Source organism: Panthera onca, chromosome C1, assembly GCF_046562875.1.
Source record: "Panthera onca isolate mPanOnc1 chromosome C1, mPanOnc1 haplotype 2, whole genome shotgun sequence".
NCBI classification, from domain to species: domain Eukaryota; kingdom Metazoa; phylum Chordata; class Mammalia; order Carnivora; family Felidae; genus Panthera; species Panthera onca.
In genome coordinates, this window is record NC_138346.1 from 123296973 (window position 1) to 123323923 (window position 26951).

Sequence of the window (26951 nt, forward strand, 5' to 3'; positions counted from 1 at the left end):
TCTAAACTGTAAAAACAGCTTTAGCTCTTAGCAGCTAAAAAAAAACAAACCAAACAAAAACAAAAACAAAAACAAAAACAAAAACAAAAACAAAACTTCTAGGCTGAAAGTGTCAGTGTCCAAGGGAAATTAATTTCCTGGGGTCAGCGTATTACAGAAGAATTACAAAGGAACGATGAACCCCGAGCCACCACATTCACTTTGCTTTAGAAAAAAAAAAGGCAAAGAAACACATAGAAAGCTTCCTAGCTCTAACATATTTCTACTTGGAACACCAGCTTCGGCCACTATAAAATAAGAAAACCATGTGCTGGTAGAGCCCTGAAAACTTCATAATAGAGCCCCACAAAAGGATTCAGGGTCAGACTCTTGATTCATACATGCATCAATTTCGTCATCCCACAGACATTTTCTGGACATCTACTCTGTGCTGGGTACCATGCTAGGCATTGGGAGCTATAACCAGGCACCACATGGAAATGATGCCTTCCTTCAAGAAGCTTCAAGACTCATGGGGCAGAAGACTTATAAACCTGCCATACTGAGTGCTGCGCTAACAGAAGTAATACAATTGATTCTGCCCAGAGGGGTCACTGAGGTAACATACTGCTTCAGATAAGAGGTGACCTCTACCCTGGACCTGAAAGAAAGAGTAGGGGTTCTTTAGGAAGAAGAGTATCAGGAGCTTTTTAAATGACACAGCAGAGGTGTCCCTAGGCATGCTGTGTGCTGGGGTCCTCCCCGGGGAGGAAAGACGGCTGGTCCAGACTGCCAAAGCTTTATCTACCATTCTCCAGAGCTCCAACTTTCCCCTGTGCATATTGGAGCTTCTCAGAAGGTAGAATGACATCATGAAGAGAACACTGGATTAAGAGCCAAGAAACCAAAGGCATTTCCCAGCTGTGTGACCTTGGGTAAGGGACTGTCCCACTCTGATCCCCAGTTGCCTTCTCTGTCAGTTGAGAGAATTGAGGGAAATAAAAAAAATTTTTTTTTAATTTCATGAGAGGCAAGGGAAACAAATTAAGGATGGAAACGAATTAAGGACGGACAGTACATTGTCAGTCTGACCACTGGGAAGGCCCCCACATCCGTAGGCCTTTTGATTAATGTCATCCCGACCATGTACATCCAGATATGTGCATTCGCACTCAATCGCACCTCTCCAAGGCGCCCTCCATTTGCTCACCAAACACTGACAGGATTAAGATGCTTCTGGGATCCAAAGCCCCAGTACGATAAAGCCAAAGTCCCTTAGCAAGGAAGAGAAAGACCTTTATAACCCCACGGTCTGACACCATGAACTTTGTAACTAGAAGTTCCAGCCTGGACGGGGCCTCTGCTTCCCTGGCCCTAAGGCCCCCAGGCCATCATGTGGCCTCACATATCTGCTCCTTGGCCCATGGGACTTCATCTGTCTGGAATGCCCTTTCCCTACCTTTGCTCACTTGGTAAACCCTTGTTCACTCTTTAAAACTGGCTCAAGAATGATCTCCCCAGCAAAGCTTTTTGTCCTGCTCATCACCCCACCTTGTGCATACTTCTATCCATGCCCAGGACACTGAATGCAGCCACTGGCTTACGTGACTCTCCCCCACGGAAGATGAACTCCTCTAGAACAAGGGTTGTGAGGAACTGCAAATCAAAACCACAGTGAGATACCACCTCACGCCGGTCAGAATGGCTGCTATCAAAAAGGTAGGGGATAATTAGTGTCGGTGAGGATATGGAGAGAAACTTCGTGCATGTTGGTGGGAATATAAATCGGTGCAGCCACCATGGAAGACAGTATGGAGGTTCCTCAAAAATTTAAATATAGAACCACCGGGGTGCCTGGATGGCTCAGTCAGTTAAGCATCTGACTCTTGATTTCGGCTCAAGTCATGACCTCATGGTTCATGAGTTCAAGCCCTGCATCAGGCTCTGCACTGACAGCGCAAAGCCTGCTTGGGATGCTCGCTCGCTCTCTCTCTGTTAAAAATAAATAAGTAAACATTCTTTAAAATAAATATAGAATTACATATGATCCAGTAATTCTATGACTGTTTACCCAAAGAAAGCAAAAACATTAATTCAGATATGTGTGCCCCTATGTTCATAGCAGTATTATTTACAATAGTTGAGAAACAGAAGCAACCCAAGTGCCCATCAACAGATGAATGGAGAAAGAAGATATTACATATACATATACATATACATATACATATACATACATACATACACACACAATGGACTACTACTCAGCCATAAAAAAGAATGAGATCTTACCATTTTCAACAACAAGGATGGACCTAGAATATATTCTACTAAGTGAAATAAGTCAGAAAAAGACAAACACCATACGATTTCACTTGTATGTGGGATATAAAACAAACAAAAAACAGGAACAGACTTATCAATACACAGAACAAATTAGTGGTTGCCAGAGGCGGGGGGGGGGGGGGGGGCAGGGATGAAATAGGTGAAGAAGTTCAAACTTCTAGTCGTAAAATAAGTAAGTCAAGGAGATGAAAGGCACAGCATAGGGACTATAGCCAACAATATTGTAATAACGTTGTATGATGACGGACGGTGATTACACTTATCGTGGGGAGCACTGAGTAATATACAGAAATGTTGAATCACTATGTTGTGCCCCTGAAAGTAATATACCATTGCATAGCAACTATACTTCAATAATAACTTTTTTTAATAACTAAAATATTTTAAAGAAGGGAATAAGGACTGTATCTCAGTGACACACCCCTAGCTCCTAGGGCTGTCCTAGGAGTGAGAATGCACGCAGCAGACCTCTGTAGAGCTGATCACTTGCCTTTTATTTAACTGTTCTGACTGCATGCACAATAACACAGGATGATCCTTCAATGGTCTTTTGGGAACCGGGGTCTCTTAGAGCTAAATTAGAAACCAGAAAAAAACCGCCCAGCATAGCTTGGAGGCCCATCATCTCCGTATATATTTCCACATATATATGTCAAGTATAAACTCCACATCAGACTGGGGGAGGACAGGTGAGAAGGTGGGCCCCCCCACACTTGCCCAGCGATTTGTCATTTTCATGTCACTGTCATTTCCTAGAAGCTACTGCAACGTTCCCCACCCTCACCCCAGCAGAACACCTCTCTGCAGCACCCTGAAGTGCTGCTCATCCCAATTCAGCAGGTCCCACCACATCATGAGGGAGCCTATCCTATCCTTGACCGATTATTAGAAAATGCTTGCTCGTGTCACCCATATAATAATCACAGACTTTCCTGCGCTCCAGTCGCAATAACATCGTATTCGAGTGAGACAGTCCAACAACCAACAATAGGTGAAGATACAATTCTAAACTGGCCTGGAATTTCTCAAAGATTTTATTAAAAGGCCATCAAGTAATCAACGACCATGTCTCACAGTCCTCTTTCTACATAATTCTCTTTCGATCTCCTACTCAGTGCAGAAACCCCCAAAACCCTCCCTTTGAACCATTCTCAGCAAGCCTGCCCGTGGACCTCAGCGCCCCTCCCCCAACTGCCTTCTGATGGTACAACTCTCGTGGATAATGTTAGCTTCCCTAGCTCTCTTACTTTCTGTTGTTTTCTCTCCTACCCACCACCCAGATTCTGCACTACAAAAGAAGGCCCAGAAGCTTCCTTGATTTTGAAAACACTTGTTTTCTATTCCTCTGTAACATGTTGGTGGAAACAGAAGTACCCCCACGCCGGGAAGCTATCACATGTTCCCTACCTCTTTTCTTCTCCTGTCTACACAGCCCCCATATCCCCATCGGACCCCCAAATGGCACAACCCCCAGAGCCTCCACCATTCTGATCACCCTCCTTTTGATACTATCCTTAAATAATCCCCATCGCCTTTAAAAAGTGGGGCTCGGAACAGAACGCAGTAATTCAAGTGGGCTTTCACAACGCAGAGCGCGGTGGAACTTTTCATGAAGAAGAAACTCCCTCGGTGAAGCTAAAGAATGCATTGCTTTCTCAACGTCTTCTACGAATCGAAAGTACCGCCTGGTTCAAAACTGGATACTAACTGTCAGAGGTGGGCACAACTCTCCAGACGGCAGGCGTGCTGCGGCTGGTCCGCGGAGGGACGTGCGCCCTAGCACATCAGTGCGGATGGAGCACTGCGAAAGGCCGCCCTGTGGGTGACTGGAGGGTCTCTGAGAGCGTCCTGATCCCCCCCCCCCCACCAACCAAAATATGGCCACCACCAGGGCACCCACCACGTTACTCAAAGGCCTTGAAAGCAATTGTTAGGATGCAGCCACGTCACCAGGAGGATGCCCCCCTCCAACTTGTTACAATTAGGGTCTTAGCTGGGGTTACAGAAGATGCTACTGGCTACCGCCAAAGGAAGGAAGGACAGGTCCCCAATCTGCCACAGGTGAGGGTCGTCTACATCCAGGGGAGCAGGAGGTAAGGAAGGGTAGTACGCAAAATAAAGGATACATGTGACAAGAGTGACTGGAGGCTGGTAAGGGGCTGGCCCGAGCCCAGAGCCCCCGGGCCGACGGCACTCACCAAGACGCGCTGAGGCCACACTGCAGAGCCGAGCGGGGCCGGCGAGGCCGTCGGAGGCGGAGCCACACCCGCCCGGCTCCCAGCGAAGCGCACGGCGAGAGTGCCCTCTAGCGGGGGGAAGTAGCGCTCGCCACCCCTCAGGTCTGCGCGCCGCGGCGTGGATCTGACCTGCATCACCTCCTCTCATCATTCATTCCGCAAACACTGCTTGCACCTCCGCTACGCGCTGAACATCACGGTAGACAGGCGAGCGGGACGTAATCACTCCCTCGAGAGGGCTTCGGGCTGGTTGGGGAAGCTGGACAAGTCGTGGTAGTTGAGTGTGTGTCAAGGCCATGGCCACGCAGAGGCGGAAGTGGGGGCACAGGCAGGGCTTCGCCAGAGAAGCGACCCTCGGGCTGAGACGTTTGCCAGATAAGTGAGTGGGAAACAGGCCTTCCAGACAGGATAGCACGGACTGGAGGTGTTCCAGTCCCCCCCCCCCCCCCCACTCCCGGGAGAAACAGAAGGTGGGGGCCGCGGCCAGAGAAGAAGCTGGAGGGGGCAAACTGGGTCAGATAATGGAGGGCTTGGCCTTCATCCCAAAGGTGATAGAAGCCAGAGCGACATCAGTCAATTTTACAGATTTGAAAGGATTGCTCTGGCAAAGGGGGCAGACGTTGAACGTCGAGCAAAAAGCGAAAACAAAAAAACCAGGGCATAACTGGGGATGAAGATGGCACGGAAGAGGAGATGGGAAGGAAGGGAATCTACAAGGACTTGGTTAGACGGGGTGCGGAGGGTAAAGGAAGCAGGTTAGCATGACCGTGACGTCATCTGTCAGACCCGAAACGAAGAGGAGCCGATCGGGAAGAAAGAAGGTGAGCTCATTTCTGAACACCTAGAATTGGATGTGTCTGGAAATTCTGGAAGGTAGCTGTCAATTGCCTGGTTTAGTCTGGAGCTCCGGGAACTGATTTGGGGGTTGGCACTGGAAGGGAGTATGTCTGCAGGTGCACAGTCAACCCGAAGAGAGGAAAGAGCTGAGGGCAGATCCTTAGGGAAGCTAACTTGTAAGAAGCACGCTGAGGAAAAGCTGCCCCGCCCCACCACCAGGAGACCAAGAGGAAGGACTGAAGTTGAAGGAGAACCAGAAAGGACTGAAGCCATGGGAGAGACAGCTTCAAGAGGCGTGCAATCAGTCTCCACCAATGACCACCAGGACCACAGGTCTTGTTGAAGAGTACCTGAAGCTAAGAGAGGGAGTGTGGTCTCACACTTGGCTTCCTGATCATTTCGATTTGCATTCTGAAGACATCAGCCTTGCCTCCTTCTACCACTCAGCATCCAGGAATACCCAGGTAAAATATTTCCAAGAGGATGCAAACCCTTGGCTTGATAACACCCCTCACAGGACCACCAGGATTCAATGAAATCATTTATATCGAGCACCTAGAAAATTGCCCCGCCTAGTAGTCACTCAAAGCTAGTTCCATCCCCCCCCATACGCACTTGGATAAAACAATTAGGAAAATAAATCTAACAGAATACAGACCCACATTGGATTAGCTGGTGTCAACCAGGACATGACTCCCACTCCTGAACAGGGTAAGCGAGAGTGGGCTCAGCTCGGGTAGACGAACATCCACCAAGTGGGCATTGTGGTCAGATAGGGTCAGAAATTGGGTCCTGAGATTTAGATCCATTAATGACCTCAATGGTGGTATGAGGTAAGTGTTACAATTATTCCCTTTTTATACATCAGGACATTAAATTTAAAGATTATGTAATTCTCCAAATGCCACACATTCTTTCTCATGGACTGGGGTCTGTTTTTAAACTATGTCACTTCCAATGTCCTTTTTGAAGATTTAGGAGGACCAGAGAGGAGCACGCGTGCACACACACACACACACACACACACGTACACATGCACGTGCACACTGTCCTGGACGGCAGCCCCTCCGAGCAGGAGCCCAATTTCTTCTCAGCTCTGTAGTGAGCTCATTGCCTGGTCCTTAAACTCCTCCCATTCCTCGGTTTCTCCATCTGGAAATGGGATGAAACAGTCCTATGCCTCCCGCTTCCCCCCAGGGAGTGGCCCTGATGAGATCATGTCTGGATTCTTGGCTTGGACAGAGGGAAGGCCGGTCCTCCTCCTAACTTCCAGGGGATGTGCACATCCAGAAGTGCAGACCAATGTCACATGGCTGCCTGATCACACTGCTCCCTTCTGAGGCCTAGAACGAATGGGAAAGAAGGGGGTTGACGATGAGGCTCCACAACAGCAGCAAGGAAATAAAAGCTCAATTTCAATGATAAACCTTCAAGAGGAAAGGTGCTAGGCCAACTGGCTGGGTCTCAGCCAAATTCTAGTAAGATCTGTAAATCATCGTATGGATCTTTGCACCCAGGTTCTTTACTCTGCCTTACCCTTGCTTCTGATTTTAATCTCACCCCAAGTCCAGGTTCTGAATCCAAACACAGAAGCCGGGACATCTTTATTAGACATAAAGATAGCTCTTGATGAGGTTCCTCTGAAATATCTCACACCTGGAGTTGATCGGTCTCACACTTTCTTCCTCACTCATCAATCTTTCTTCTCCCACCTCATAGTCTCACTGCCCTCCTCCTTGTCTGCTGCACACACGCACACACACACACACACACACACACACAGGCACACACGTGAGCAAGCACACACACACACAGAAACACATACCTCTAGCCAATCCAAGGAGTCCAAAGGAGTGAACCACCCTAAGGGCATCTCAGCACCTCAGCCTGCGGAAACAACACTCATGTGCCTGGAATGTTCCCTGGCCACCTCTTCACCAAGCCTATCCCTTTCTCCAATCCATCTGCTCCTGAAGGCCCACTTCCTCTGGAAGGTGTTAGATTAATCACATAGGCAGTTTCCCCTGCCCCACCCTGAATCAATCTGTGTCTTAAAGTGGTTCCTGCAAGCTACTTTCTTACCTCAATTATTCACTCATCGCTTTTTCTGACCTCCAGAATGCACTTAACCTTTAGGTGTAACTGATGTGTATTCTCTACTTGCGAGTTACGTAACTTTCTGATGCCTTTCCATGGTCATGTGTGCATCCATATTCATATGTCAGCATCGCAGGGTGGGAGAGCTCTCTGTGCAGCACCAGATGGACGCTAACAAGGAATCTGTGAAGATGACAACAACAATGACCACGTTCAACAACTATCGATTGAGCTGCTCCTATCTGCTCGTCAGTATGCTAATTGTGTTGGGGTTGGGACTGTGAGAGAGCCAGTAGAAACTATAAAGCAAAATCCTTACAAGGAGAACATAATACCAATCCTCGGATGTCTTTGTTCCCATTTTACAGATGGAGAAATCGAGGCTCAGACATGGTCACAGTTTGCCAGAGGTCCCACAGCACAGAGTGCCCCAGCAGGGACTCCTGAGCCCAGCCCCAAGGTTCAGGGAAGCAAAGAAAGCTTTCAACTTGCCAACACAAACACAAACCTCCATGGGCAACGAACCGCAGGTGGTGGGGGCCAAAAGGGTATGTAGAGACGACACATATTCAAGGTATTTGAAGAACTACAGTGAAGAGCAGTCCGCCACGGTGGAGGGTCTCAGGACAGCCGAGAGAAACACTGCCCACTGAGCTGCCGCCCTTCTGGCCACATGTCCCCTGCTCTGGGACACCATCACACTGCTGGGACACAGAGAACAGCGTTAGCATTCCCCAGTAAATCATTTGCTGGGCACAAGTATGAGGAAATAGTTTGACTTTAAATGACATCTACATCCTGAAGGAAACTAAAATTAGCAGTTTCTCCTGCCATGACCCATTTGTTCTTCCAACTGGACTATCCGTCCAGGGAGCCTTGCTTGCCTTGCTAATCCTGTCCATGCCCCATCACGGCTCTGCCGCCCCACACTTACAGCACTTCCGGATGGCGACCAAGTCTGTAAACGTGTGTAAACTTGTGTGCATGCATGTGTACGCGTGTTCGTGTGTGCACGCGTGGACATCCACTGACCTTCATTCTCCAGCTTGCTAGGAAGCTAACTAGTGAGGCTAATGTATCTGTTGTTTGCATGAAGACTGAAACTGACCAGTGCTTCCTCTCGTCATGGGGTTTTTTTGACAGCTACATGGATGCAAGAACCCAGGAAAGCCAAGCAGCCTGGCATCAGGGGAGGAGCGGCACCCTGGGGTCAGTCCTGGATCTGCAGCAGCCCTCAAGGCAGAGTTTGTATCTCTTCCAGCTAATGGGCCACCACTGACATGATTTGGCTTCCTTCTGTGCCTTCCTGTCGTTTCTCACCACCGAGTGGCTCCTGGTTACCTCTGCTCTTTGCAGCTGTTCCCCACCTCACAGCTTCTGCTTCTCAGAGCGTCTTTTTTTTTTTTTAATGTCTATTTATTCTTGAGACAGAGACAGAGCATGAACAGGGGAGGGGCAGAGAGAGAGGGAGACACAGAATCTGAAACAGGCTCCAGGCTCCGAGCTGTCAGCACAGAGCCCGACGCGGGGCTTGAACCCATGAACTTTGAGATCATGACCTGAGCCGAAGTCAGACACTTAACTCACTGAGCCACCCAGGCGCCCCTCAGAATGTCTTGCCTGTGTCCATCCTGGCCACTCTCCAGCCCCACGTCGTGATCTTGCAGCTTTGGCTCTCACGGCTAGCCCATTCTTCAGCATTTACTGGCTCAGAGCAGTTAGAGGGGAATCTTACTTGGCCTGGCTCATCATTTCAAACAAACCAAGGTATGGACAGGGGTAGGGGTTAGTTGCATTTAAGGCAGATGCCCTGTGTGATTGGGACCAGCTTTGTGCAAAAATGAAAGCCTTGAGCTATTTCCCAGAGCAGGGAGTTGTAAGTGGGAGGCCAGAAGAGCAACACAGTGATGGCCATGTCCAGTGCACTCAGACTCAGGTGACCCACAGCCAGACCCTTTGTCCTTCTCACCCAGGACTCCCCAGCAGCCTCTCAGCCCCCACACTGGGCCAGGATTCAAACCCTGGCTTTGAATTTTTTTTCTCTCTCAGCCTTTAGATTATTCTCTGGTGCTTCCACTTGTCCATGTTCATTGTCTAGTTGACTCATCAACCGAACTGCAAAATCCTCAAGGCCAGGGAGGATCTCACCTTTCCTGCATATGACAAAGCACTGAATATAACATGCCATGCAGGCCAGAGGCATGAATGAATGAACACATTAATTTAGGGAGAGAAAAAAGACTGGCCAGATAACTTTCTAAAGCCAGTTAGCCTGGAGCTCCCTGGACAATGGCATTTCCACTGGCCTGCTCTGGCCTTAGGCCCGTGCTCTGCTTCCCTGGGACCCTCAGGCTGCAGGCAACTGAGCCCTCACCTACCCCAGACACCCAAGCCTACAGGGTCCAAGGAAAAGGCTCCCTTGCCTTTCAGATCATGCTTAAAGCCCACATGGAAAATTAGCCATCTAATTTGATTACTGGAACTCAGGCCAAGTCCAGAAAGAAAGGGGCACAGGAAAAGAACGTCCGGTGGGGTGTGGGGACGAGTTGGGGGCAACGAGAAGGCCACCCTGGGGAGTCTTCAGCTCAGCCCACAAGCTGGGCCTGGTCTTGTTGCCACCCCAGCTGTGCACCCTCGGGAAGCCTCTCATCAGCAGTGCCGTTCGCCTCATTAGTCCTTCCTGCCTCCCAGGAGTGGTGGAGGGGGTGACTGGGGAAGTCAGGTGCAATCATAAATGTCAGATGGTTGTTGTTAGTGTCACTGTCGTCATCGCGAGGCAGATAATTGAGCCTGGTGTGGCCCTGAGTCCCTCCCGCTCTGCCATCTAGGACCGACACACTCATCCAGACATACATGTGGGAAACACAGACAGTGGGGAGAAATCAAAACAAGATGCAAACACTCGGGTGCATGTGTATATATCGTGTATCAAATGAAGCTACGTGGCTGTTTTTTTTTAAATGCAGGATTGCTTACAGTGTGAAGCCCGTACCTACTCCGAGCACCCAACTGACTTGAAGAGAAGAGGGTGAGTAATAGCAAACCACCATCCGAGTTTCAGGTGCCCTGTGTGCAAGGCTCCATTTATTCCTCAGAGCAGCCTTGATATTATTAGCTTCTCTCTTGCAGAGAAGGAAACCGAGTGTGTGGGAGAAGCGAGGCTTGAACCCAGGTCTGTTGGGCTGCAAAGCTGGCACCTGTCCACTCCAATGACTCCCCCGTAGAATCTCAGGTCAGGAAGCTCAGAGATTTTCCTGGCCAACCACCCTTCAGAGCAGTCAGTAAAACCCCAGCAGGTTCCTCTGATGACAGTCAGCTCTCTGTGTCCTGGGGCAGCACAGACCACACTCGTGGACACCTAGGGACCGTTAGAAACATGGCTGTCCACCAGCATGGCACAGGGGCCACCTTCACCCGCAGGGAAGGGACAATGCTGTGGTCTTCCTCCACACTCTGTACAAAGGGACACGCATCAGTCCCCGGAGAAACCTTAACCATTTGATTTTCATGACTCCCAAGCAGCATGTTCTGTTTTATGAATGACCCTTGTTTTAAAGAATGAGAACACCAGTGATATAAACACTTAAAGAAAAAAAAAAAAAAAACACCCAGGAAGGGAGGGACTCATGACCCAGTGTTACAGGATCTAATAGTCTCCCCAACAGCCAAAGGGGAGTTGGTTGGTGACTTGTGAATCAGTCTCCACGTCAGGGCCTTGGTGAAACACCCACATTCATAAACTGGCCGTTTTCATAGATCCTAGAGCCAAAGCCCTGCTCTTCTCCCCTCAGAATCAGGCATCTTGGGGCGGGAATGTGAGCCTAGTGGTGAGGAAGGTGCAAAATCAGAGTCCAAGAGGAAGTTGGAAAGGTCAGACAAAGGAGCTTCTAAGGGGCAGCTGGAGGCACTTCACGCTGAGGCCCCAGGACTCTCGATCCAGACGTGGCCCTGTGTGTTGTGTGTTCCTGATGTTTATCATCAGCAAATCCATTTTCATGGAGTTGGCTTGGTTTTGCTCAATCAACCAGCACCTCATACTTTTCAAATATGTGGAAAATAATGAAAATGGCTTTAATTACTGGGATGACTTTTTTTTTCCCCACAGCTTCCCCTCAAAAAGATGTCTGGAACCCACAGAGAATGATGGTCAGATAGGAAACAAGTGGGGACCCATTCAGGACCAAGATGCAGGACAGCCGGTCCCCTCTCAGAATTTGGCAGGCCCACTCGGGCCCCCGGCCTGCTCCCCTCAAGTGACCCAGGCAGAGGAACTTTCCATCAAGACAGGACCTGACTCAACCTCTCCCAAACAAACCAGACACCAGCCACCAAACTGCCAGCACAAGAGTTTCCATAATGAGAAGCTTCCAGGAAAGCCCCATAAAACCTTTACTGTAAATTCAATAAACTGGATTTCCAACATGGTGGCGGGGCTGGGGAAGCCTGGAGCCACACACCGCCCTCCACCCCCTCCACCATCCCTGCACACACAGAAGTAGGCCATTCCTGCCCTGACAGGGATGCTGCCCCACCCTTCTCTCCACCAGTCCCCCAGTCTGCTTCTCCATGCTTGCCCGCACCGGCCGCAGCACCAGAGCAGCTCGGGCCAGGCACGTGGAGGAACCACCCAGTAGAACTTCCAAACAATGCTCAGCCACTCACGGTGGAAAACTCCTGCCCCTGGACTCCCTCGAGCACACCCGGGTGCGTCAAGGACTCAGCTCTGTGACACCTGCAGGGCCCTGTGCCCACCTTTCCTGTGCCCCATACCATTAGCCCTGTCAAGAAGCCAGCCATCTGAGACCATAAAAAGGAAATACAGCCCCAGAATCACTGAATCTAGATCCAGATGACTCCTGGCCCAGGATGACCAAGTGATAGCATCTCCCCCTGTTCTGCTCGAAAACCTCTCCCCTCACCATGATTCTCAGATGAGTGCCTCACACCACCCCCACACTGAGACCCCGATTTTCCTTTCCACACAGCTTTCACCCCAACCCAGCCTCACCCTGCCATCCCACGGGTCAGGCAAGAGACCTAACACTTGCAGAGTGGTGTGGGCAACCGGGCCAGGGCTCTGTGTGGACAGGCAGAGGCAAAAGCGGGCCTCGAACCTCCAGCTCTGCTCAGCCCACTTCACCAGGGCCAAGTGGGTACCAGGAAGGGTCACGGCAGAGTCTGTGCGGGACCAGTGACTGAATGGACTGGGGAGGTGATGGCTGCATCGGCAGGGGCTAGCCAGTGTGGGTTTGAAGCGTGGGTTTGATCGGGAAATTTAGCGCCTCAAAGCTTGATAATGGGAAGGAGCTCAGACTTCAGAGACTATCCCGCTCCACACTTACATTGTGCAGATGAGGAAACTGAGGCACAGAGAGATTAAAATGACTTGCCCAAGGTCACACATTCATTCTTTCACACAATCAAGAGGCCACCTATGGGCCAGGCACAGTGCCACAAAGGTCAGGCTCCTGACCCCAAAGCCCTCACCCCCCAGCACCTCCCGCTTCTGAGATAATGCAGCAGGGATTCATAGGGTGTCTAAGGTGCAAGACTTAGGGGCAGCACACGCATGGTCTAAGAGAAAGGACACTGGACTCACGAGAGACTGAGGTCTATGTGGCCCTAAGCAGACACCTCCCCTCCTGAACCTGAGTCTCTCTTTTGTACAACAGACCCAGTAGTATCCTGGGTCTATACCTCACCTCCTCACTCACAGCAAGTGTCAAATGAGATCCTGTGTAAAGCGGTGAATCACTGCATAAGGTAGGAAGTGAGGATTGGTCACAGAGAGTAGGTTTAGCACTGGGAGGCCAAGCAGTCCCAGCATCCTTGAGAAAATAGATGCATGTTCCAGGTCCCCACTGAGCATCTGGGGACCAGAGCAGGTATCCTGACTCACCCACCCACTGAACCCCTGCCGTCCGAGGCAGCCCCTCAGGAGGCAACAACTTCCCAGCATGACCCATGCCCCCCCTTGCCTCCAAGCGCAGGCAGAAAGTGAAAGGCACACTGTGCATTTTTCCCCCTTCGGGTGATAGGGTTTCACATTCCTTCCCTGCCTCTTCGCAAGAGGACCGCGGAATCTCCGGCTGCAAGCCCGTCTAGGAGACTTCCCGCCCCCGCTCTGCAGACACTTGGGGTGTGGATATTTTCCACATTTTTTTAAGCTGCTTTTTTGGGAAACTATTTTCCTCCAGCCCTGGACCAAGGACAAACGAGTCAGCGCTTGCAGTTGTGAGCGCAGAGGGCAGCCAGGCATTTGCCTGAAGGCCTGTACTTTTCCATGAATGGAGGAGACGGGGCAGCAGCCAGGGGCGGTCGTCCCCCCGGGCAGCTGCCTGAGTGGCCTAGCACCCTGAGGGTTTTCCCAGTTGGTTTTGGGGAAGTTACTCTAACCTGATCCAGCTGTGGCCGAGGCCCCGATGGGCACGAGGATTCAGACTGTCAGGCCTGCTCTCAAAGCAGGAGGTGGTCCTGCCTCCCCCAACCAACTTTCTCTCCCTGCTGGACCTGCGCGGTCCTCCCTGGGCCTGGGGTTCTGGCATTCGTCTATCTGCCTTCCAGACACCTACCCCTTGTTTGCACATCTTAAATACCCACAGTGTTAGGGCTGGTTCGGCTTCACCAGTAACCTGGGGTCATACCCCAGCCGGGCCCAATCCCCGAGTCAGATGGAGAACGGGCACTTCTGCCACCAACAAAACAGGATGATAACAGAGTGCTCTCGGGCGACACAGTCCGTATGCAGAAGAGGTTAAACACATGGAGCGTGGGGTCTGACATCCTTAGGTTCACTGGCTCTGCCACCTTTCCGGCTGTTGTTACATCTCTGAACGTCAGTTTCCTCAACAGTCAAAGGACTGATGCGACTTACCTCAGAGAAGTGTAGGTTGGAGTAATTAACATGACACATATAAAAAGTACTTGTCACCATGCCTGGTACAAAACCGTGACGTCCTGTAATTATGAGCAGGTGGGGTAGGCTGAGGTATGTGATGGGTAGCACCCTCTCACACCAGAATCGTGACCTAGGGAGCGCGGAAGAGAGGCCCACAGAGCAGCACAGGACAATCTCCCACATTATGAGTCGCACGGGACAGCTGGGTCTTTGTGGAGAAGGCCTGCAGCGAAAGAAAAGGTGTTGGCTCTCTACCTGTTCCCTGGAGAACTCAGGGAGACTCAAATCTTCAGGGAGCTCACAGGTGTCTCTAAAGTGGCGCCCTAACCCCATGGGCCAGACCCTGACCCTGTCTTCCTGCTGGGAACACCACAGGCTTCTCTCCAGCCCCCAGCCAGCCCCTCAGGTTCTCGTCTGCTGGGCCAAAACTACCAGGTGACACTCTCTGTTTCTTAAGGGCTGGTTGACAAAACAATGTGTATAGGGTGATCGTTCCAACTGGGCTACAGTTAGAATACAAACATTCATCGATGATTGGAAAGCTACGTGCCAAGATAGGGGCGCCTGGGTGGCTCAGTCGGTTGGGCGTCCGACTTCAGCTCAGGTCACGATCTCACGGTCTGTGAGTTCGAGCCCCGCGTCGGGCTCTGGGCTGATGGCTCAGAGCCTGGAGCCTGCTTCGGATTCTGTCTCTCCCTCTCTCTCTGCCCCTCCCCCGTTCATGCTCTGTCTCTCTCTGTCTCAAAAATAAATAAACGTTAAAAAAATAATAAAAAAAAAAAAACTATGTGCCAAGGTTAACAGCAATTACCTCTTGTCTTCAGGCAGCGGGATTAAAGGTGATTTTTATTTTCCACTCTGTGCTTTTCTGTACATTCCAAATGAACAATGTGTGGGTTTTACAGCCATAAAATGTAATTCATTTATTTTTCAAAAATAAAAAAATTCATCACTAGCTTTTCTGGTTTTTTTTTTTAAGTTTTTAATTAAATTTCAGTTAGTTAACCCACGGTGTAATATCAGTTGCAGGTGTATGAAACAGTGATTCGGTGCTTCCCTACATCACCCTGTGCTCATCACAGCAAGAGCACTCCTAATCCCCCTCACCTATTACACCCCGCCCCACCCACCGGCTTGTTCTCTGTAATTAAGAGTCTGTATCTTAGTTTGTCTCTCTCTCTCTTTCTTTCTCCCTATGACCATTCGTTTTGCTTCTTAAATTCCACATATGAGTGAAATCATATGGTATTTGTCTTTGACTGACTTATTTTGCTTAGCATTATCCTCTTTGGATCCATCCGTATCGTTGCAAATGGCAAGATTTCGTTCTTTTTACAGCACAGTAATATTCCATCGTATATATACACACCACATCTTCTTTATCCATTCATGTCAGTGGACACTTGGGCTGTTTCCATAATTTGGCTATTATCAACAATGCTAGTATAAGCATCAGGGTGCACATATCCCTTTGCATTAGTATTCTTTGGGTAAATGCCTAGTAGTGCAATTGCGGGATCATAGGGTAGTTCTATTTTTAACTTTTTGAGGAACCTGCATACTGTTTTCCAGAGTGGCTGCACCAGTTTGCACTCCCACCAACAGTGTAAGAGGGTTCCCCTTCCTCTGCATCCTCACCAACACCTGTTGTTTCTAGTGTTGTTGACGTTAGCCACTCTGACAGGTGTGAGGTGGTATCTGATTGTGGTTTTGATTTGTAGTTCCCTGGGGATGAGTGGCATTGAACATCTTTTCATGTGTCTGTTGGCTATCTGGACGTCTTCTTCAGAAAAATGTCTATTCGTGCCTTCTACCCACTTTTTTAATTGGAGTATTCATTTTTGGGGTGTCGAGATTTATAAGTTCTTTATCTATTAGATATTAGATATTAGATCTTTATCTATTAGATATTAGATATATTAGATATAGATATCTATTATCTATTAGATATCTAATAGATCTATTAGATCTATTAAAGATCTAACCCTTTATCAGATATATCATTTGCAAATATCTTCTCCCATTCTGTAGGTTACCTTTTAGTTTTGTTGATTGTTTCCTTCACTGTGCAGAAGCCTTTTTATTTTGATAAATTCCTAACAGTTTATTTTTGCTTTTGTTTCCCTTGCTTGGGGAGACATATTTAGTAATTTCACTATGGCTGATGTCAAAGGGGTTACTACCTGTGTTCTCCTCTAGGATCTTAATGGTTTCCTGTCTCACATTTAGGTTTTTCATTCATTTTGAATGTATTTTTGTGTATGGTGTAAGAAAGTGGTCCAATTTCATTCTTTTGCATGTTGCTGTCCAGTTTTCTCAACATCATTTGCTAAAGATACTGTCTTTTTTCCATTGGATGTTCTTTCCTGCTTTGTCAAAGATTAGTTGACCCTATGGTTGCGGGTCCATCTCTGAGTTTTCTATTCTGTTCTATTGACCTATGTGTCTATTTCTGTGCCGGGACCATACTCTTTTGATCACTACTGTTTTGTAATGCATCTTGAAGTCCAGAATTGTGATGCTCCCAGCTTTGTTTTCCTTCTTCAAGGTTGCTTTGGCTATTTGGGGTCTTTTGTGGTTCCATCAAAATTTTAGGATTGTTTGTTCTAGCTCTGTGAAAAATGCTGTTGGTATTTTGATAGGGATTGCATTAAATATGTAGATTACTTTCTGTAGTATAGACATTTTAACAATATTTGTTCTTCCAATCTGTGAGCATGGGGTATCTTTCCATTTCTTTGTGTCAATCAATTTCTTTCATCAGTGTTTCATAGTTTTCAGAGTACAGGTCTTTCACCTTTTTGGTCAGGTTTATTCCTAGGTACTTTATTATTTTTGGTGTAATTGTAAATGGGATCAATTCCTTAATTTCTCTTTCTGATATTTCATTACTGGTGTATAGAAATGTAACAGATTCCTGTATATTGATTTTGTATCCTATGACTTTACTAGCTTTTCTACTTGTACATTACATCATGCACTCTCCTGCTTAAATCTTTTCAATAGTTTGTCATGACAGAATAAAATTTAAACTCCTTTTCCATGGCCTACAAGGCTGGACAGGACCCGGACTGTCTTCTGAGCCCCAGCCCAACCTCCTGTGGATCCTGTCCTCATTTTCTGGTTCCAACCTCAGGGGCCTCCTCCCGGGTAAGAATCGCAGCTCTACCATTCACTGGCTGTGTGACCTTGGTCAGCTTCCTTAACCCTCTCTAGCCTTGGTTTCCAATTCTGAAAAGGAAAAAAGAAAAACAAAAACAAAAAAAACCATAATACCAGTAACTACCTCACAGCATTGTTGTGAGAACTAACTTTTTTTTACATTTTTTAATGTTTATTTTTGAGAGAGAGAGACAGAGCATGAGTGGGAGGGGGCAGAGAGAGAGGGAGACACAGAATCCCAAGCGGGCTCCAGCCTCCGAGCTGTCAGCACAGAGCCCGATGTGGGGCTCGAACTCATAGACCACGAGATCCTGACCTTAGCCGAAGTCAAATACTCAACTGACTGAGCCACCCAGGTGCCCCAAGGACTAATTTTAAGAACGCCTGGCACATAGTAAGCACCACGTGTTTTTATTATTATCATTCTCTCCATTGCAGCAGCTCACATGGTCTTCCCCTGCCCAGAGGCTCTCCATTCCATTCTTCACCTGGCTGACTCCTTTCCCTTCTTGGTCTTGGTTTATGTGTCCCTCCCCCAGAGATACCTTTCTGCTCACCTGCTTCCAAACCTGCCCCTCCTATTATTCTCTCATAACATCTTACCCTTTTTCTTCAGCACATTGATCAGAATTTATAATTACATAATTATATGTTGGCTGATTTCATGTAATGCTTGCCTCTCACCAGACTATGAAGCTTCATGACGGTTGGTATCATGGTGAGTTTATCCATCTATGAATAGCCAGAGCTTATAAAAGCCAGGCACACAGCAGGTACTCAGTAGACATTGGCTGAAAGAATGAATACAATGAATAAATGAATACTTGCCTTCAGGCCTCTCTGATGGACCTCAAAGGTTTACTTTTTTATTTAGAAATGCATTCGTACTTTGGTGCTCACTTTCAATCTGCATGCTGAAACATGGCTACGTGACATTCCTTAGTCACAAGGTGGATGTGTTCTCCCTAACCTTGTGAGGACAAGTGACAGAAGCCCAGCTGAAATGAGGCCAGGCCAAAAGGGAAAGTTATTGGGAGGATGCTGGAGTCACGTAACCAAAGGAAGGCTGCACACCACACCCAGGAGGGGCCAGCCTCAGGGGTGGCTGGCCGGGTCGCCATCCACTGTCTGCCCTGCTTTTCTCTGCCTGCTGCTTCCTTCTCTCACTGACTGCATGTCCCTCATGGGTGGCCTAGCGGCTGAGGGCCCAAAAGTTTCAAAACCTTTGGCTCCTACTACTAATTCCAGCTTGGAAACATTCTGAGGAATAACTACCAGGCCTGGCTTGGTCAGATGATCATCCCTGTGGTCAGAGCCAGGGTCTTATTCTCTGACAAGCACGGAGGGGTCAGGTGTTGACTTCTAGATCAGCCAGCCAGACCCTGGGCCTGAGACAGGGCCACCCGGACTCACCTCTGCTTGTCCCCAGAGAAGGAAGAATGGCTCTGAGTCGAGCAGTGCTCCCATGAATCTACCACAGTGAGGCATTCATGCCTCCAGAGAGCCCTTGTATATCAGGACTGCTCCCAGGAAGTGGCTCTGGGCTGCTCCCACAATGCTGTTGACTATCTGACTGACTAAAACTTAGACTATTCTTTTCCCCTTTTTTGTGTATTTACTTTTTTCTTTTTATGTATTCATTTTATATTATTTGTCATTTTTATTCTAATAAATTATATTAACATATAATAAACATTTGATTTGTGAGCCCACCCAGGGTTGCCATCTTGTACAACTCTGGAAATACCACTCACACTATGATTTGGAGTTGTTCAAAATCTGGCTAGTAGATGACCCTGCCTACCACCCAACCCAACAGCTAGAGCATTAAGCCAAATACACACATGTTCCTTCCTATTCCACCTTTCTGCCTCTTCTTTCCTAAAGAGCTAACATAACCTTCTTGTGTAATACACTTGAATATGTTCGCCGTGGCAGATTGTATTTTCCAAAGATGACCTCAACAATATTTCCCACTCACAAGCTGTTCTTACAAAGTGAGTTCGATACTTCTCCCATCAAAGTGGGGGGTCCATGTCCTCTCCTTGAACCTGGGCAGATCTTTGGGACTGCCTCGATCAGCAGAGTATGACACAAGCTGTGTTGTGTGACTTCATACAATGCTGTGGGCTTCGTCTTGCTCTGCTCAGTGCAGTCCAAACAAGCCCATGCTGAGTGATGGCCTAGAGTGTTCTTCAAACCACACAGAGAAAGGGAGACACTCAGCCACTCACATCCCCACCATCTCAGCGCCAGCCACCGGACGGCAACCTCACCAGAGACCCTGAGACAGAACTGCCAAGCTGCACCCTTTCTGCATCCAGAAGAGACAGAAAATTATTGTGATTTTAAGGCACTATGTTCGGGAGCAATTTTTTATGCAGCAGTGGTTAACCAGAACAGAGTTGGGTACCTGGAAGTGGGGTGCTGATCTCACAAAGCTAATTTTGCTCAGCAGTGGCTTTTTAACTGGGAGGTGGCTGGGAGTTGGAAGAACCTTGAAGATACTGTTCTCTGCGAAGCCTGATTGCCTCTAGAAGTCTGGCAGTGAGGGCTTAAAGGAAAACGCTACGGGCGCTGGAAGAAAGGGCACTGTTTCTCTGCTGTGGCACAAATTTTGGTAATACGTTCACCTGCAGTAGCATGGAAACTAGGACACATACCTAACGAGCTTGATGATCTGCAATTTCCAGGCAGAATATTGGTGGTGCCATCTGGCTGCTGCTCGTTCCCAGCGATTAAATGTGAATGGAGAGAAAGGAAGTTAAGGATGAACTGCACATATAATGGAGCATTTGAAAATAAAACTTCCTCACTCCCAACCTCTCCACGGCCAACAATTCTCATAATAAGAAATGCATCAGGGGTGCCTGGGTGGCTCAGTCGGATAAGCAGCTAACCCTTACTTTCAGCTCAGGTCATGATCTCAGCGTTGATGGGTTTGAGCCCCACATTGGGCTCTGTGCTAACAGCTCTGAACCTGCTTGAGACTCTCTCTCTCCCTCTTTCTCTGTTCCTCCCCCACAAGCATTCATGCTTTCTCTCTCTCTCTTTCAAAATAAATGAATAAACATTAAAAAAGGAGGAGGAGGAGGAGGAGGAGCAGGAGGAGGAGGAGGAGAAAGAAATGCATCAAATCCAGGAGGAGGCTGTAAGATCCTTTGTCAAAACTTCAGGAAGGTGCAAGATCGTGCCACTAGACCAGTGTCTCTCCACCAGGGGCTTTTTTGTCCCCCAAGGCACACATGGCAATGCTTAGAAACATTTTTGGTTGTCACAGCTGGGGGATGCCACTCGCATTGACTGGGTAGCAGCCGAGGATATCACTGCACCCCCTCCGATGCACAGGACCAGCCACAATAACAAAGGATTCTTTGGCCCAAAACATCAATGCTGCTGAGTTTGAGAAACCCACCATAGACAGAAGAAAGAGCTTCTAAGTTTAATTTTTTTGAAGTATCGTTGACACACAGTGTCACATTAGCTTCAGGTGTCCAGTGTAGTGATCGGACAATCTATACCTGATTGGACAATCTATGCATTTATACCCACAAGTGCAGCAATAAGGATACTTTTTTTCATCCCATCAACCTTTCAGGCCCTCCCACGTACCACACACTGTACTAGGCACTGGAGATACAACAGAGAGTATAAGCGGGAGACTTACACTGCCCTCAGGAGACTAACACTCAAGTTGGGCAAGAAAAAAAACAAAAACAAAAACAAAAAAAAAATGCTCTAAAGGCTATAATAGGAGAAGAAATGCAATATTGGTGAGAGTGACAACGGTCATATGCTTGGCCTCACACTGCCCTCACTGTCACCCATGAGTTTGGGTGTATTGTATCTTCATTTTCATTCATCTCAAAGCAGTTTTGTGATTTCTTCTTTGACCCACTGGTTACTTAATAGTATGTTACTTTATTTCCATTTATTTATAAATTTCCCAAGTTGGCCTCTGTGATTGACTTCTGATTTAATTCCATTATGGTCAGACAACAGATTTTATATTATTTCAATTGTATTAAGTTTATTGAATTTTTATTATTTCCAAGAGCCAAATTATGGAAGCAGCCCAAGTGTCCACTGACAGATGAATGGATAGAGAAGATACATATACATATACAATGGAATATTATTCAGCCATAAAAAGAATGAATTTGCAATGTCATTTGCAATGACATGGATGGATCTTAAGAGTATTATGCTAAACAAAATAAATCAGTCAGAGAAAGACAAATACCATACGATTTCACTCACATATGGAATTTAAGAAACAAACAAACAAAAATAAACAAAGAAAAAAGAGAGAGAGAGAATCAAACCAAGAAATAGACTCTTAACTATACAGAAAAAACTGATGGTTACTGGGGGTGAGGTGGGAGATGGGCTAAATTGGTGATAGGGATTAAGGAGTGCACTTGTTGTGATGAGCATTGGTTGTATGGGAGTGTTGAATCACTATATTGTACACCTGTTAATATAATACTGTATGCTAACTATACTGGAAATAAAATAAAATAAAATAAAATAAAATAAAATAAAATAAAAATTTGTTGACTTTATGATTTTTTGGTCTTATTTTTATTTATTTTTATTTTTAAAAAAAATTTTTTTTTACATTTATTTATTTTTGAGACAGAGAGAGACAGAGCATGAACGGGGGAGAGTCAGAGAGAAGGAGACACAGAATCTGAAACAGGCTCCAGGCTCTGAGCTGTCAGCACAGAGCCCGACGCGAGGCTCAAACTCACGGACCGTGAGATCATGACCTGAGCTGAAGTCGGCCGCTTAACCGACTGAGCCACCCAGGTGCCCCAGGTCTTATTTTTAAATTAAAACCATATTATTTTATGATTTTATGATCTATCCTGGAGAATATACTGTGTGCACTTGAGAAGAATGTGAATTCTGCTATTGTTAGGTGTAGTGTTCTACAGATGTCTGTGAGACCATGTGGATCTATAGACTCTCCAAGTCCCTTCAAATCTTTCTCAAATGTCACTTCCTCAATGAGATGTACCCTGACCTACTCCATTTAAATTGAAAATTACCCTGCCAACCTCACCAACCTGCTCCATTGCCCTTACCTTCCTCTATATCTCCCTTGATACTAGACAACTAGCTAATTATTACTTTTATCGTTCATTGTCCCTCTCCCCCCAGAAGAATGTAAGCCACCGCAAAAACTGCCATTTTTATCTTTGTGTTCACTGTTATAGCCTAAACGCCTAAAAAAAGGACCTTGTGCAAAGTAGGGTTGAAGGAGTTTTTATTGAATAAATGAGTACCTGGATCTTTTCCAATTCCCTGTATTAACAGACTTCGTAATTGTTGCCAATTAAACAGATAAGTGTTAACCCACCGCTGCCTTAATTTATTTTTCCTTGATAACTAAAGATGTTGACTACCTCTTCATGTGTGCATTAGCCATATGTATTTCCTTTTCTGTGAAACCCCTATTCATGTGACTTCTCTATTTTTCTCTTGAGTTGTTTGTTCTCTTTGTATTGAATTGTAGGAATTCTATATAATCTTGATACCGCCCTCTTGCAAGTATATGCACCCCAAGTATCTTCTCCCAGTATGCAACTTGTCGTTAAGATGTCTAATAAACGGAAATTCTTTATTTTAGTCTAATCAATGGTGTCGTAAATTCTTTTTACGTCTTATTTAAAAATAAACTATTCTTCTCACACCAGAGCATCAGGGCTGAGGGCCAGTCATTTCTAAAATTTTCTTTTTAATTAAAAGCTTACTTTATTGACCAAAGAGGGGTCCCATGCGTGAAACTCAAGATGTTACAAAGGACCCCGGCCGGGCCCCTCCAAAGAGACAAGCCCACACACTCCCAAACCCAGGCCCCCCCTCTCTCATTTAGCATCCTCTTCTCCCCTCTAGCAATGAAGCGAGAGACAACGCCATTAATCACTCTCTACGAGCTGCCAGGTGGGCAAGAGGTGGGGGAAAGTGGGAAAGAGCCCAAGGGAAGGGGCTGCAGTTGAGAAATACCAACCAGCACAGTAGCCCTCCCCCTGCCAGAGGAACTGGGCAAGTCCCAACACAGGATTCTAGGGGGGCACTTGGGGATTTGAAACATAGCAAAAAAAAAAAAAGATGATAATAAAGGAGGGTGGGGGGTAACGCACTAAGGAAAGCTCAGGAGAAAGCGGGAGAGGCTATGCTTCTACAGAAAGAAGTACCCTTTCAGATGGGCCCCACTGAGGCAGAGGACAGTTGGGGTGACCTCCGTGCCTATAAGAGAACCAGCATCGGGGTGATCTGCACATTGGCACAGGTTCCTGAAAATGAGCGGACATCACAGGCAGAGGGGAAAGAGGGAATGGGGTTGTCTGAGTCCAAAGGCTATCTATCAGTACTGCTCAGACCTGGACGTTGTCACTCACCCACCACAGGTTTCCAGAGGCTTCTTTGACTTCCCACCTAAGGATAACAGTCATTTTTCCTGCAGGGAGGAGAAAAGGAGAAATTTCAAAACGTAAGCACCAGAAAATGCCCCTGTCCATCTTCCTAAGATTAGCCGAGCGATCAGTGTATAACCTGCAGGGATTCTCAGAGTCCTGAGTTGCCCACGACCGATGAGTCACTAAATCTTATTTGAAGTGTTCAGACTTTGCCTCCAGTGAATATTTGGCTTTGACACCTTCTGTCATCTCTGCTGAGAAGAGAAGCAATCACCAGTCAGCGCTGCCAGAGCCTGGGCCTCGGGTAAACCTCCCCCGCTCAGGTCGGCCTCCTCGGCCTCCCCGTCCCCAGCACCCCAGTGAGACAGCCTCATGCTGTGCACCGGACCGAGAGCCACCAGAGCCAGATCCTGGTCGAGCTACTTCCTCTCGTCCCTATAAAGAGATTTTGAAATGAAGCACAAGCCAAGAAATTGAAAGGTCACCAGGCAAAGAACAAAGACCGGGCCTGATATTTATCCTACACCAGCTGCCACACGCAAGTGTAAAGGGAAGCTGTGAGCCCTGCCAAAATGACATGAGGCACCCAGAGGATGCTCGCTTAGCTCAGAGCTGTATCTCCCAGCCGGCGGGCAGCACCAGACCTGTGATAGGGGGTCTCTCCCCTCCAGGCTTCCCTGCTGCTCACCAGCCCACGACCGTTTCAGGAAAAGTGGTCCCTCGAGCAGGCAGAACGCGTGTGGGCTTAGCTCCGATGGGTAAGTCTGCAGGAAAGGGAGCCCCACACCCAAATTGCTCACAATGAGCCAAGCCCTCAGACCCTCGCTGGAGACCCTGCACACATAGCAGGGCTAACCTGGCGCCTCCCAAGGGTGGGAGTGGGAGACAGGGGCACAAGTCCTTTCTCCAGGGAATCCTCCCGTCTAAGGAAGACATCATGGGTGACAAGTCTCTTAATCTAAAGGTTGAGATGGAGCCCCTGCTGTCAGGAGCGGAGCCTCCCCGAGAAAGTTCCCAAGCCCCTAGAGGACCCTGATGGGGCAGACAAGAACAGAGTTGTGAGACTTGGCCAATAAAAATACAAGGCATCCAGTTAAACTTCAATTTCAGATAAACAGGGGATCTTTTTTTAGTATAAGTATGTCCATGCAATATATAGGCCACACTTAAACTAAAAAAAAAAAAAAAAAAAAAGATTCCTTGCCTATTCAAAATTTAAATTTAACCGGACACTGCGTATTTTATCTGGCAGCTCTAGAACAGAAGCAAGTCACAAGGCCCATACCTAAATCTACGTATGTGGCGACAAGCCAGCAGGTAGAAATTAACCAGCCACAGGGTCGTAATGCTGTGAGGACAGAAAAGAAAGGGTGGCTCAGAGTTAGTAGGGTACTGCTGGGTCTGTGGGCTGCCCGGGAAGGCGTTAGACTCCGACCCATCACCACAGGCGGCTGCCGGCTGCGTCCCTGCGCGGTCGGCGGCTCGGGACCCAGAGAAAGAAGGCCAGGCAGGGGCAGCTGTGTCCGCTCAAGCCAGAGACGAGGCCAAGCACACTGGGAGAGAGATCGTGGGCGGGCCCCGGGGGAAAGAGCGCCAAGATCTGGGGGAATGCAGCTGAGTGCCCAAGGGACAGTGTGTGCTTTCAAAATGAAGAATGATGGGAAGTCTTCTACATCGCCAGGAAAGAAGCCTCCAGGAGACGGCTGCTGCAAGGGGTGCTGGTATCACAGGAACCTGACAATGGGGGAAGCTGGAGAACAGGAAACGGGCACCATCCAGAGCTGACGCCACAGAGCCCGAAGGTCTGAGCTCCCTGAGATGCTAGGTGACCAAGGCCCTGGGATCCCGGCCCCAGGAAGCCCCCAGGCAGGTGTCTGCACCCACACCCACGGCTCCCCAGCACCCACCGCATGGGGCCCACACAGTGAGGCAGAAAAGCAGTTCACCCAGGCAAGAACTAGCTTGAAATATCTAACCTCTGTCCTCCATCAATCAGTTAACTCGGCATGCCTCCATCTAAGGAGGCCAGGGGTCCCGTCTTGTCAGAGAGGATCCAGGTGCAACCTTCAGAAAGGCAGAGATAGTTTGAGCAACCTCAGCTCCCAGGGCTGAGGCCTGAGAATCGCCAATACTAAACAGTTAACAGACCAGATGCTAACGTCCAGGGAGCTGCCTGGCACTCACCAGCCCAGCCTTCCTCCTCCTCTCCTCCTCTCCTCCTCCTTGGTGTTGGGCACCAGGCTCCTGGCTCCTGGTGCACTCCGGTGAGGAGGGCTGAGAACGTCTAGAATGTCCCCAGAACATCTGGAGTCAGGCCATCTCTCCCCACCACTGGAAGTGCCACCTAGGGCTGCCTCCTTTGAGGAGCTTTGAGAAAGATTGCTACTGTTATTACTACTTACCAATCACTAACTGCATACTAGACAACACTAAGAACTTTATTTCCTTCCTCGAAGAATGCACAACCTGCAAAATGGGCACTGTTGATGCTATTTCACAGATGAGGACCTGACAGCCACGGCCGTCGACCAATCTACACAGTTAACACTCAGGGGTGGAGAAGACCAGTGAGACAAAATCCTCAGACTTGGGAACTGATCATCAGGGCTAAAACCCCCAATTCTTGAGAGAACACTGTCCAGACAGAAGATGCTAAGGGCAGGCTCCAAGTCATTGCAACACTGATCGCTGACAGCAGGGGGCGACAATGTCTGTGAAAAGCTACTTGCCACAGAAAATGTAGGCCCAGTTGGTGCAGAGGAATACAGATACCAAAGAGAAGGGAGAATGATCCCCTGATCCCCATGGGCTCCAGGAAAGAAACTTGAAACAACTGGCCTGTGCTGCAGGCCCAGATTTAGAGAGTGCTAGATTCCAGGGTTATTGAGACTTCTCATCAGCTTCCCCACAGCTCAGCAAATGCTCCACAGAGAAAACCAGCCTTGCCTTTGGGGCCCCTCTGGTTTCTCTGTC

The 26951-nt window shown here is 48.0% G+C and overlaps 1 long non-coding RNA gene across 2 annotated transcripts; it reads right to left on the minus strand.

Moving 5' to 3' along the window:
* Nucleotides 1–25192, minus strand: LOC132671177 (uncharacterized). Of its 2 annotated transcripts, XR_009606979.3 has the most exons (7): nucleotides 24115–25192; nucleotides 23961–24019; nucleotides 20217–20274; nucleotides 18238–18344; nucleotides 8002–14614; nucleotides 7222–7676; nucleotides 1–6739 (listed from the first exon to the last, which is right to left on the minus strand). It is a non-coding gene; the product is annotated as an uncharacterized LOC132671177 (long non-coding RNA). The 2 variants fall into 2 exon arrangements; XR_009606978.3 differs by having other exon boundaries at nucleotides 1–7676.
* Nucleotides 25193–26951: the final 1759 nt, after the last annotated feature.